Source organism: Peromyscus eremicus, chromosome 1 (assembly GCF_949786415.1).
Source record: "Peromyscus eremicus chromosome 1, PerEre_H2_v1, whole genome shotgun sequence".
NCBI lineage: Eukaryota > Metazoa > Chordata > Mammalia > Rodentia > Cricetidae > Peromyscus > Peromyscus eremicus.
This window is the reverse complement of record NC_081416.1, coordinates 158,471,907-158,485,013: the sequence shown is the minus strand read 5'-3', so window position 1 is coordinate 158,485,013 and position 13,107 is coordinate 158,471,907. Positions and strand designations below refer to the sequence as shown.

The window sequence follows — 13,107 nt, the reverse complement described above, 5'->3', positions numbered from 1 at the left end:
ACGCTGCTCTTACCTGCCAGGGGCTTTCAGTCGCCTGAGAATAAACTGGCAAAAAACAAAAACAAAAACCAAACAACTCTAACAATCAGATTCACGTACACTGGGCACTGACTGTGAGGCATGCTGAGCAGTTCACATGATTTCACAAACCTCAACTAAGGAGGATGGATTGTTCCCAGCTCCACCTTGCAGACATGGAAACTGACACTGTGGGGCCATGTGGCTTGCCCAAGATCAATAGAGGGCCAAGTAGGACCCAGGAATTGCTCACAGGCTCTGTCACATTCCTCAGCCCTGCTGCAGCCTCTCAGGGCAACCACTGTCCACTGTCCACAGGTAGATAGTCATAGGACAATTCCATCTATAAAAGGAATATCACTTTCAGAGATGGCTGGGGATGGGGACACCTCAGATCTCACAATCTTGATCTGGCCACTGGCAATCTGCACTTGACCTGTATCATCTCCTCTTATTCACTCACCAGCCCTCCAGAGTCCTCAGAGATGAGCCTCTGTGAGAAGCATCTTGTTCAGGAGTGGGAGGGAACAGAGGGAGCCCCAGGTGGTTCTAAGCAGACTGAACTCTCAAAAAAACATGCACATTCGCCTCCAGTGTTGCTGCCCAACTTGAGTGTCCCTAAATTTTCAGACAAAATGTTTGTTAGCCGGCCGGGCGGTGGTGGCGCACGCCTTTAATCCCAGCACTCGGGAGGCAGAGCCAGGCGGATCTCTGTGAGTTCGAGGCCAGTCTGGGCTACCAAGTGAGTCCCAGGAAAGGCGCAAAGCTACACAGAGAAACCCTGTCTCGAAAAACCAAAAAAAAAAAAAAAAAAAAAAAAGTGAAAAAAAAAAAAAAAAATGTTTGTTAGCCAACACAACAATTAAGGACTCCTAGGGTACGGGACTGACTATGTAGAGGTTTTCAAGGGTGGACGTGATTAAAGAGCCCACAGCTAAGTCACTGAGGTAACTGCAACAAGAACAGGAAAATGCATGATGTTGGGGTGCAATCTTCCATGTTCCTACACTCTTGTCTGTTCCTGAGCAGTCCTCTGACTGTCTGACTGTATTCCCACAGCCACGCCCCCAGCCAAAGGAGCAAATCCTGATTGGCCCTGGCCTCTGATTTGTCCAGACAGGGTTCTGTGTCAGGTTATCTGTCACAATGCTACCCCAAGAGGAATCAGGAGGCGGGACATGAGTGAAAGGTTCTTCACTCTTAAAGAGACATACAGTGAGAGGTGTCCTTAATTGCTGCTGGATAGGGCCCTTATAGGGTGTGCCAACTGGAGCATAGACAGCTATCTTGTGGCCACACAGGGAGCCTGAGGTCATGAGCGGTACACAGCCGGAGGCAGAGTGACACAAAGGAGTGGGACTGGGTCCTCACACTCTGAAGAGCTACTGTCAGCCCTCGTATCGAGGTCTATGGGCTTCCTTGTTATATAAATCCTATTTCCAGCCAGTTTCACTGGAGCTTCCTACGAAGCAGATCAGTGAGTCTCAAAACGTGGTTCCTGGACACAGAGCCCGGTAGCTCCTGGGGAACTGTTAGAAGTGCAAATGTTCACACTGGCCCTGGAGCATAGAGCTCTGGACGAGGCCAGCTGTCTAACTGTCTGAGATTCTGCAGTGAGAACCCTGCAGGGGCACACAAGGCTGAGAAGTTAGTGACCAACATCTTCTAGCAAGTTATTTACATTCTATAAACAGGGTATAACTGGGTTTTGCTGAAGGGGCTGATGGGAGGCTTGGCTGAAATAAGTCCCTGCATGTGAAGTGCCTACACGTGAAGTGTCCAGTATACGGCAGACACTCACATCTGCTATTTGCTACTGCTGCCATTACCATCATTACTGTCAGCAGACAAACCACACCAACCGAGGTCACTTCCTGCCCAACTCTCCCAAAGCTGGGCCTACCTCTTTTACACCTGTCTTACCCCCAGAACCAGTCCTGTGTTTGGGGGCTCCACAAGGACAATTATCTCTCTGGTTGGTACAAGGGTGTGGTAAACAAGAGGGGCCCAAGGCTTTTCTTCTGCCTCCTCACCACGATGCCAGGCCTCTTCCCGCGGCCTCGGCCACTGCAGCCCCAGCATACACATACCATGGGCACTCTAAGCTCAGGCACTAAGACACAGTAGGCTGGACACTGCCCTGCCAGGTCCGGTAGGAAAGGATTCTTGTCAAGCTGCACCCAGGGCCTAGCTTTGGAGCCACAGCTGGCCAGAGGTTCTTACTGCAGGGTGTTACAGCGCTGTGGGGCCACTCAGTGACAGGGAAGAAGAAGACAGACACAGCAGATCTGTCACCAACCCTTAGAGTGAGAAGGAGTGACCAAAGGCCCCTTGCTTCAGAAAGGAAGCTATTAGACCAAACTTTGTAAAACTCAACGTTAAACCATTCTTGATCTGCAAATAGGCTTTCTTCCTTTTTCTCTTTCTTCCTTTCTCTCTCTCTCTCTCTCTCTCTCTCTCTCTCTCTCTCTCTCTCTCTCTTTCTTCCCTCCCTCCCTCCCTCCTTTCTTCCTTCTTTCTTTCTCCCCTTCTTTTATGGGCCAATGGTGTCTCTGAAAAAGGGACCTGGACGTCTGAGTTTTTTCTTTGGGTTCCATGCAACTGTGGCTACTACTTAAATTTTACTACACTTTAACAATCAAGCCTGCGATATCCTCGGTGTTGCTGAACACTTGGATTGCTTTTGTTATTTTAGAAGAAAAGGAAGAACAGGTTCTAAACTACAGGACAGACAAACGGCACACTTGCCACTTGGCCTTCGTCTCCCTCAACTCCCTACATCGCTCTGCCCCACTCATGCCCGAGGAGTTCCCCAATCTTACCTCCCCTCAGGACCTTTGCACCTCCCCAGTACACACTTCCTCACCTCCTCCAGGGCTGGCTTCTGATGATTCTGCCTGAAACTTCAACACCGTCTGCCCTAATACGTCACAGTCCCTCCCTGCTTGATTTCCTCACTGTAGTACACACTACGAACACAGTACACAGCTTATTTATTTACCTTGTTTTCTTTGTTTACAATATGTTTCCACGCATGTGGGAGCCAAGAGGCCAACTTGCAAGAGTTCTCTTCTTCCACTCCCCAGGTTCTGGGATCAGAATCAGGCTTGGCCCCAAATGCCTTTATCCTCTGAGCCATCTCACTGGCACTTCTGTTTCTTTGAGAGAGGTCTCATGTAGTCCAGGCTGGCCTCAAACTCATTACACAGCTGAAGCTGGCCTTGAATTCCTGGGCATCCTGCCTCTATTTGCCAAAGTTACAGGGGTGTGCACTAGCCTAGCTTCCCTTCCCTTGTCTCCCTAAGCTCCCACTTGAGTGAGCCCCAGAAGGGGGAGGAAGGTGAGGGATGGAGCCTGCATCACTAGATATCCTTTATGTCTAGCACAGTTCTCATGAGAACATGATCACCAAGTAAGCTTAAACGCCAACGCTAGGATGGGGGGTAGTAGCGCACACCTTTGATCCCAGGGGCAGATGGAGCTCTGAGTTTGAGGCCAGACGGCCAGGGCAAGTTCCAGGACAGCCAGGGCTACCCAGAGAACCCCTGTCTCTGGGGGCTGGGGAGAGGGACACGACACAAAAACAAAAAAACCAAACCACGAAGATGGGGGTCCCGGCTGCCTTTAATCCAGCACTCAGGAGGCAGAGGCAGGCAGATCTCTATGAGCCTGGTATACATACCAAATTCCACAACAGCCAGGGCTATGTAGAGAAACCCTTTCTCAAAAACCCAAAACAAAAACAAACAACAAACAAAAAAAACAAATCTGGGGGCTGGGGAGATGATTCAGTGAAGGAAGGCACTTGCTCCCTGAGTTCGATTCCTAGGTCACTCGTGGTAAAAGGGAAGAACTGGCTCCCTACAGAACTGACCTCCACATGTGCACCACAGCACACGGACCTCCCCCATACAAATGTAAAAGGTTTGTAGACACAGCACTTGGAAATAGAGGCAGGAGGATTAGAAGGCATTTGAGGTCAGCCTTGACTACAGTGAGTTCAAGGTCAGCCTAGGCTACAGGAAACCCAGTACTTGACCAGAAATAGGGCTTCGGAGATAGCTGAGTAGATAAAGCACTTGCTGTGCTGCACAAGGACTTCAGTTCCAGCCCCAGAACCCACTTTAAAAAATGAACTTCTGTAATCCTAGGAGAGGAGACACACTGATCCCTGGAGCTGATGGCCATCCAACGTAGCTTACTTGTGAATTCCTGGCCAGTGAGACCCTGCAGGGGTTGGGGAGTGGGCTGTGCCCGAGGAATGAGAGCCACATGTCTCCACATGCAAGTGTGAGCACGCACACACACACCTGCACACAGAAACACACACACAAGAATATTAAATACCAAATGCATGGTCCCAGCATTTGGGTTTTGCCAGCCCTCAGATCCAACATGCGTAGGTCCACACTGAGAAACACACACATCTACACACGTGCCCCAAGCTGGCCACCCCTGGAGACAGAGCTCCCAACAAGTGCCTTTGGAAGAAACCCAAGGACGAAAATAAGAGGGAGCTGGGGACAGTCGGCACCTAAGGGGCTGCAGGGCTTTCCTTGCTTCCCTCCCCACAAACCGGAGCCGGTCTGGGGGGAGGTTAGAGAAGAGAATCCTCAGCTAGAACAAAGGGTGCCAGCTCTCAGACAGGATCACACCAACTCTCCTGTCAACATCTACCACCTCCCTAAGACCTGCAGGAAACAAAGGGGCCAGCAGAAGCTCCTCTGCCGGTTTGTGCTTCTGTGCCTGATGCTTTTGTGAAGGGATTTCATCACAGGCTGGGACGTTACACCACCAAAGAGTAAATGCTGCAGGAGATTCCACATGGTGTGCCTGGGGAATACAAGTTAGCTGGGAAGGAATCCTCACTGCTAGCCTGATAGCAGGTCCCCAAGCAATGTCACAAGCTGCTCCTCTCCTTCTTTGGTCAAAAACCAGAACTAAAAGGGACATTTCCATGGCCTCTCACTGTGGTGCTGCCTGTAAACCAAAGGCTGGCTTCTGGGTCCCTGTGGAGCCTCCAAGCCCTGCAGAGCCAAGGCTGGGTATCAGAGGAGCTGTCCTGGAAGTCTTGAGAGAGGATCAAGGGAGGCTCTGAGGCCTCCTGTTGAAACAGGTCTTGGGGAAAAATGTGGGCGGAGCCTCAGTCAGGTGCTGGAAGGAAATGGATCAGGAAAGGGCCTCAGGAGGACCCCGCCACCATAGGCTCAAGAGAAGCATGTGGCTGTGGGAGCCTGGCCAGGGTGCTTGATGCTGCCTGCTTTACCCAAGCCCCAGAGCCCCCAGCCAAGTACTGACTTTTGCATGATGAAGAACAAGGGGTGGGGGAGCAAATAATTTTATTATATAAGTGGACTGAGCAGAGGCAGGGAATTCCCCACACATACACTTGAGCCTGAAATGCTAAGTGAAAGCTCTTGTGCTTGATTCTAACTTTTCTTGACGAGACACTTCAAACACATAAAGGTAAAGGGAGGCTATAATAAGCCCTCGCCACCCAGCTGCAACCGTTCCTAACTCATGGCCAATCTCGTTTCATCTCTTACTCACCCCCACGCGCCTGTCCGCCTCCACTTTCCGCCCCCATCCAAACACTGTGAGGCACATGCTGGGCATCCCAACAGTCCATTCACAGGAATTTCAGAAGGCACATCCTAAGATAAGGACTCAGCCATGAGATCATGATCACATCTGAAAAACTGACAACTTCTCCTGAGTATTAGCAAATATTCAGACTGCTCTTGTTGTCTTAAAGGAAATGGAAGGACAGGTCCTAGGATTAGAGAGATCCCAGGCCCAGAGTGGCAGTCAACCTCATGGCCCAAAAGAATGTGGGAGCCGCTGCAAAAGCTCCCCAGGAGACACATGGGGTGAAGAGGCTGGGAATGTAAACCCCATCTATCCATCTGTCAGTTCATGGACAGACCACGGGTGACACAGGCTCTGAAGAGTCACTAACTTGGTGACTCAAGGGTCGCTGGACCTTAGTTTCCCCATATAAGAAATGGGAAGCAGCAACAGCACTATCCCGTGGAGTAGATCAAAGAATCAAAGGAGATCTTACCCTCAAAGTCCTCGGAACAGTGCCTCTCATACGGTCAGTTTGGTCGACAGAGTCTTACTGTGCACGTTTTACACACCAGGCATTGCCAGTAGGAGCAGGTGAGTGCAAATCATCACCTCGGCAACATAACAAACTTGACATCCACCTGCTCTGCTTGGCTAAGAGGTGCAGATCCATCCTGCCCATTCTTAGGTCTCAGGTAGTCCATATTTCTAGAAATGAGCTCAGGCTGGGCTATAGAAGGATTTCTGGTGCTTAGACAAAAGCCAGCATTCCTCAGAAACTTGTGAAACCAGTTCCCATTGGCCAATAGAACTCAATTCCCTTACCTCTGGCAGAAGGGACATATAGCTGGCTACCTGTGACACCTATCAGCATATCAAAGCCCATGCTTGCCTGTAGGCTCCCTCCGCATCACATCCATTTCAAATCCATGCTAGCATCCTGGCCCTTCCCTTCCACAGCTACTAGTTCTCCTTATAATTCCTATGATTTATCCACCCCACACTCTCTCACTCTCGGTCCTGCTGCCCCCCACCCCCATTCTATCTCTTGCTATCTTGTGAGTTCCACTATTCTCTCCGCTCTCCCTCTTTCCTAGCCCTGGCCATGTTCAGTCTGCTTTCTTTGTTCTCTGTTCTGGACTCTTCCCAAAAGCTGTGCCTGATACCCAACCTAGAGCATCTTTGAGAGGAGACATGATGCCACAGCATCCCATGCTGATCCACTGCTGTGTAAATGAGGTACTAAATATAGTTGGCAGTGCTCCGTCTGTCAAACAACCTGAAAGAAATGCTGTGTCCACTTCCTCCACTGACCTTTCCCTCATAAAAAAGGCCTGCAATGAAGAATATCAGTCTACAGTGATCTCTCTCTCTCTCTCTCTCTCTCTCTCTCTCTCTTTTTTTTTTTTTTTGGTTTTTCGAGACAGGATTTCTCTGGGTAGCCCCGGCTGTCCTGGAACTCAGGCTGTAATCCAGGCTGGCCTCAAACTCACAGAGACCCACCTGCCTCTGCCTCCTGAATGCTGGGATCAAAAGTGTGTGCCGCCGCCGCAGCCACCGCCGCCTAGCTCCAGTGATCTCATTTGTAAAATGAGTTCAATAAAGTTAATGACGTCATTGGACTACTGGAGGGATCGACTGAGGACGTGTGTGAAGTGCTTAGCCCAAGCACCTGGCAGCCAGTCCGTGCTATGTAAATGTTAGCCACTATCATTATTACTTTACAAACTTGGAAGTAGTGTGAGCCCGGAGAACAGAAAGCCACCCTTCTCCAGCGACACCTATATTGCTTCTGTGGCAAGCTCACTTCCACCTCATGACCCTGCACTTGCTGTCCCCTCTGCCTGGAACGGCCCCCAACGCCCCCACTGCCTGGCAGAGCTGGCGCATCATGCTCATTCAAACCTTAGCTCACATGACTTTCCCTCCTCAACCTGGGAGGCCTTCCCTGATCATCTGGGCTATAGTAATCACCCCTCCCTACCCCCATCTCTCCCCACCAGCCACTCCTGCTTTTACCCTGTTATTTTCCCCGACATACTTAAAAACCATCTGAAAGTAGCAAGAACAGGTTTATTTTTTAAATTCTAATCAGGGGGGAAAAAATCCTGAAACTCTCTGGTTTACTGTGTCTCCTCAGGTAGTCTGCAAACCCCGTGAGAGCAAGGATCTTATCTGAGTCAGGTGTGCTGACTCAGGTCTGCAATCTCAGTACTTGGGAGGTGGAAGAGGAAGATTGAGAGTTCAAGGCCAGCCTGGGCTACACTGCAAGACTTGGTTTCAAAACACAAACAGAAAATCAGAGAATAGAACAGATCTTGTCTGTCTGATTTATTGTCTACTCTTCCATGCCTAGAAGAAATCCTGGCACATGGAAGATGCCCAGTAAACTGGTCAACTTAATAAAGTAAGAACAGTGACTCCTGGCCCAGGGCTAACAGCAGCCCAGCAGGCCAGTATCTTGTAGACATTTCATTCAATCTCACAAACAATGAGGTAGAGGATCTATTGGAAACAGTTCGTCTATGAAGGGAAAAGCTCCATGAACACCTTCTATATTAGTAGCTACTAATATGGGATTTGAATCCAAAGCTGTCACCTATACCACTTTCCAAGTTTTTCCCATCTCTTGCTAACATGAGGAAGGGCACTCCCGACTGGTGCTCCACCATGAGTCCCCACCCCGGCACCAGCAGTGGTGTGGCCACGGCACTGGCTCCAATCTTCCCTTCCTGAGCATATCTTCTCTTCATCCCAAGCAGCTAAGCCTCTCACCCTAGAGTCCAACATCTCCGAGCTAGTTCCTGCTTTGTGACTTTTCCAAATTTTTTCCTAGCATTTCCAATGACTTGGGTAGCTCCTCCTATGAGCCCTGCAACAAAGACCTTGGAGCAGCTTTGGATTTGAAAGAATGTAAAGCAGCAACAATGGACCCTGTCCTAAAAGTCTAACACAGATTCTCTCTCCACAACTGCCTCATAAGGAAGGTACTGGTATCATCCTGAAGCTCGGATCCGGAAACTGATGCCCAGGAGGACAAATGCCTTACCCAAGGGATTCCAGCTAATACAGAACAGTATTAGAATTAGAATCCAGGCCATATGGCTCCAAACTTCGTGTTTTCAGACACTGCACTATACTGCCTTGTAGCATGAATCTTAGAGAGTCTTATTAATAAAATCAAACTTGAGGCCAGTTATTGAGGTGAACACTGGACGATCAGAGAGACAGAACAAGCCACAGCTAACCTCACCTGGCCAACTTCTCAGCTGGTCTTGTTTCCTCAGACTGGAAGCCTCTGTGTCCTCATATCCGAATGGGTCTCAGCTAAACTGCTGCTAGAAGCCTGAAAGCTTAACCAGCCAAATGCTTAACCAGCCAAATGCTTCTTGTTTCTGGTCTTCACACTTTATATATCTTGCCTTTCTACCATCACTCCCTGGGATTAAAGGCGTGTGTCACCATGCCTGGCCATTTCCATTGTGGCCTTGAACTCACAGAGATCCAGAGGGATTTCTACCTCTGGAGTGCTAGGATTAAAAGTGTGAGTGCCACCATTTTCTAGCCTTTGTATCTAGTGGCTGTCTGTTCTCTGACCCCAGATAAATTTATTAGGGTACACAATATTTTGGGGAACACAATACCACCACACTGCCTGGGTCTAAGGTAGTGTGATTGCTAAGGTAAAAGAACTCTTGGCCATAATGGCAATGTCCAACAATATACCAGCAGAATTGTGCAGGGTCTCTCCAAGAGACCATCTTCAAGAATGTGGGCACAGTCGTTAAATAAGTCAGATCTTTATGTAACAACTTGAAGGGATATGTCCAACCACCACTGAAAAAAACAAGTTACAAGTATATGTAGCTTGAGCCAGGCAGGATGGCACACACTGCAATCCCAGTACTTGGAAGGCAGAGGCAGGAGGAATCAGAAATTCAAGGCCAGCCCATTACATAGCAAATGTAAGCTATATGAGACCCCGTCTCACACAAATGCAGTGTGGATTGGACATCAAATATATATAGCTTAATCTCCACTCTTCCTTTTTTTAGGAAGGGGTAGGAGAGGAGGAAGAAGAAAACAACTGATATAAGCAAATATGGATAGCTATAAGTACACACACACTTACACAAATGCAAGGAAGCATATAACCAAATCACCACGGCCAAGGACATCTCCATTTTGTTCACTCTGGTAGCTCCAAAACCTGAGGCTAGATACTTATTACTCACAGTCTAAATGAGTGGTTATTTCCAGGGAAGTGGAACTGTGGAGTGGAAGGTGGTACTCCTGTTTTCCCGCTATACCTCCACATTGCATGGCATGCTACAGTGAGCTTATCTGTCTCGAATCCTCTGGGTTTTGAGACAGGGGTGTCTCATAGAGCACAGGCTAGCCTTGGTCTTCATGGCTGTCTCTACTTCTAAGTGCTAGGATTACAGGTGTGTGTCACCATGCTCAGTCTGCATAAATGCAACCCCCCACGCTCCCAACACACACACTAAGACCATGACTAGAGCAATCCTAAAGAAAAAATGAATGTACAGATTGGTCTGACAGCTCCCCTCTCATTCTAACAGCTGAAAACAAACACTTGTGAAGATGATGTTGCTTTCTTTCATTAAAATGTAAGTACATTTAACTTAGGTTTGCAAGTTAAACACTGGCAAATACAGTTTACAGCTGGAAAAGGCACCAATCTCTGCCCATTCTACATTCCACTTTTGATTTCCCACCTAACAACTGCAACATCTGAAAAACAGGCTCACAGTTAACTCTTCACCCACTCTACCCACAAGGTTTACAAACCATTTGCTGTCGTCACTATGAGGGAGATAACCCCGGGGGGCTTTTTAAGTCCCTGCCCATCCTTTTGCAGATTAAAAACACAAAAAGCAAACGAGAAACCCTCAACTATAATGGCCATCACAAATTCGATGAGGAACAGTTTCCCATCCTCAAATGAAACCCCAAGGCCAGGTTTGTGCTACAGATTAAGCCTCAGAGACCCAGGACCTCCCTCCCAACCTCTCCCCGGTGTGTGGTGTGTGTGTGCTGCCTTTCCACACCGGATATTCTCAGGCACTGACAGAGTGCAATCAACTCAGCTTGTCTTTCGCAGGTTAAAAGCCACGGAAGTGAGTCGCCTGAAGCCCAGGCCTTCCTGACATATCTGCAGCCACTGCAGTTCGTCCAAATCCACACGGTCTTCTCTGGAGCACACGACTGCGCATGCTACATATGTGTACCCAACAATGTTCATTCTCCATGCCTTAAAAGAAGCAACTGGACCTTGTCAGAAAAGCCTACCCCCTTGCCATCGTGATGCCCACCTATAACCCTGTACTTGGAGACAGAAGGATGGGGAGTTCAGTTGTCCTTAGCAACACAGTGAATTTAAGGGCAGCCTGGGCTACCTGTGACCCTGTCTCAAAACAAACAGAAAAGGCCACCTTCAGAGGGGATAGGAAAACCTCCAGCTTGGGCCCAGTGAAGTGATGTTTCTGTAACATGGCTGCTCCATCCTTCTCCTCAATCAACCGGATATGGGAGGCTGGGGAAGACAAGCAACTTCTGAGTTACTGGCTTGAGCAACTGGGTCAATGTTGGCCAGTTTGCCATGATCAAGGAGGAGAAAGAGTTCAGACTGGACATGCCCAAAAGCATCCATCAGGGGACATCAAGGAAACACAAGTAAGTGCTTAATATGCAGAAAGCCCTGGATTCCATCCTCAGTACCAAATAACAACAACAACAACAACAATAATAATAACAACAATAATACAGAACTGACATGAACACACTGACTTGGAGGAGGAAGCGTTCAAGCAGAGCTGATGGCAAGTCAGCACTGTCTCTTCTCGGGTCCTTAAGCTGAAACACGTTCTACAATTTAACCTTTGCCAGGTAAACTTTCAGGACGGGGACACTAACCGTGCACTCTGCCCTATAGGTACAAACAGAACCAGGAAAGGCTTACTGCAGAAAAAGAGAGGTACATTCATCAAGTGCTTGGGCTCTGTGCTAACCACAAAACAGCTCCTGGAATCAGAACAATCCTGGCATAGAAGTCCTATGACTACCATTTCACAGATGGGACACTGAGGCTGGGAGCGAACGTGTGGGGGAGCTCAGGGCTGTCATGTCACAGCCCACAGTTAGACAGTCTCTGGGCCAGATGGAGAACACTGAAGAACAATCACAATGCATAAGAACTGCCACTCAGTGAGGGAGGGCTCAGCCTAGTGTTCAGCAAATCCCCACAACCTTACCGGGCCAATACTGCTATTGTCCCATTTTTATAAATGAGGGACCTAAGTCTGGAAAAGGGAAAGCCAATTGGACCAGTGTTGAACCTGGCCTGCTGGGGAGACCAATGCTACAGTCAGAATCCTACTCAGAGAGGGTCCCTAAGTTACCCAGAAATACTGAATAAATGACAGCATTTACAGACTGCTATGTGCCAGCAGCTGCGCTAAGCACTTTACACAGGGTGTTCTCATACATCTTCAAAACAGCTCTATGAGGCGGCTTCCACTGAACTCTCCATTTTATATTTAGGCATGGAGAGGGAAACTAAGGCACAGAGGGGTGAAGTTTGTTGCCCAAGGTCACGCAGCTAGCTGTGGCAAAACCTAAATTTGAACGTAAATCTTTCTGCTTCATAAGCAAAAGCTCTTATCAAAATAATCGCAGTTAACAGCAGCTACCCTGCATTGAGTGTTAACTGTGGACTCGGGTCTTTACATGCACATGGTCAACTAACTGGCATCCAATGCAATCTACAGTGTCTTCAGCTCATTTCTCCAGGAGCTAACAATAACGCAAACCCGTAATAAGTATCTTCACTGTGAAATGCCATATTCACCAGATCTCAAAAGAATTACCAGCAAAAGACATTCTCGTTCCCGTTTTACCGAAGGCAAAAATGAGGTTCGGCGCGGTTTTCCCAGACCGCAGCTCCAGAGTGGCAGAGCTGGGACCGTGCACCCACGGCTCCCGGACTCCAAGCTCTTCCCTACAGTGCCGGGTTGCACGTCTGGAAAGTTGAGCCATGCGGGCACGAGTCCCGCCGGGTACGGAGGGCGTGAGTCCCGGCGCTGCCGCCCCTCACAGCCGATGCCCACACCCGGCCATCCGCCTGGTCACCCGCCTGCGCTGACCCTCGGGGTCCGAGCAGCCACCAATTCCCCACCACCCTTGCGCGAGACTGCTCCTGCACCGGGATCCACGTACCTAGCCGTCCGGGCTGTACGCCCCGCGGGCTCCTCGACCGCGGCGTCCGGCACCGCGCGGCTCGCTAGAGACGCCGCCAGCTCCAGTGGCCCGAGTGACTTCCAGGCTGCCCACTTCCAAGCCGCTTCGCGCGAGGCCTCGTGGGAACTGTAGTTTCTCCCTGAGAAGCAGCGCGCTGAAGAGAGCCTGGAGCGCGGGGGCTGCCGGGAGTCGTAGGCGAACCGCTGCACCGCCTTCTGGGAATCGTAGTCTACCAGACGCTTCGGTGCAGCTCCAGTCTCC

At 49.4% G+C, this 13,107-nt stretch overlaps 1 protein-coding gene across 2 annotated transcripts in view; it reads right to left on the bottom strand.

Annotated features, from left to right (window-relative positions):
• The window catches only part of Sipa1l3 (signal induced proliferation associated 1 like 3), a 218,932-nt gene extending 205,960 nt beyond the window's left edge, over window positions 1-12,972 (bottom strand). For both annotated transcript variants that reach the window (XM_059276364.1, XM_059276377.1), the window contains exon 1: window positions 12,826-12,972. The gene's annotated coding sequence lies outside the window, so the exon portion shown is untranslated. The remainder of the gene's footprint in view (window positions 1-12,825) is intronic.
• Between the last annotated feature and the right edge of the window lie 135 nt (window positions 12,973-13,107).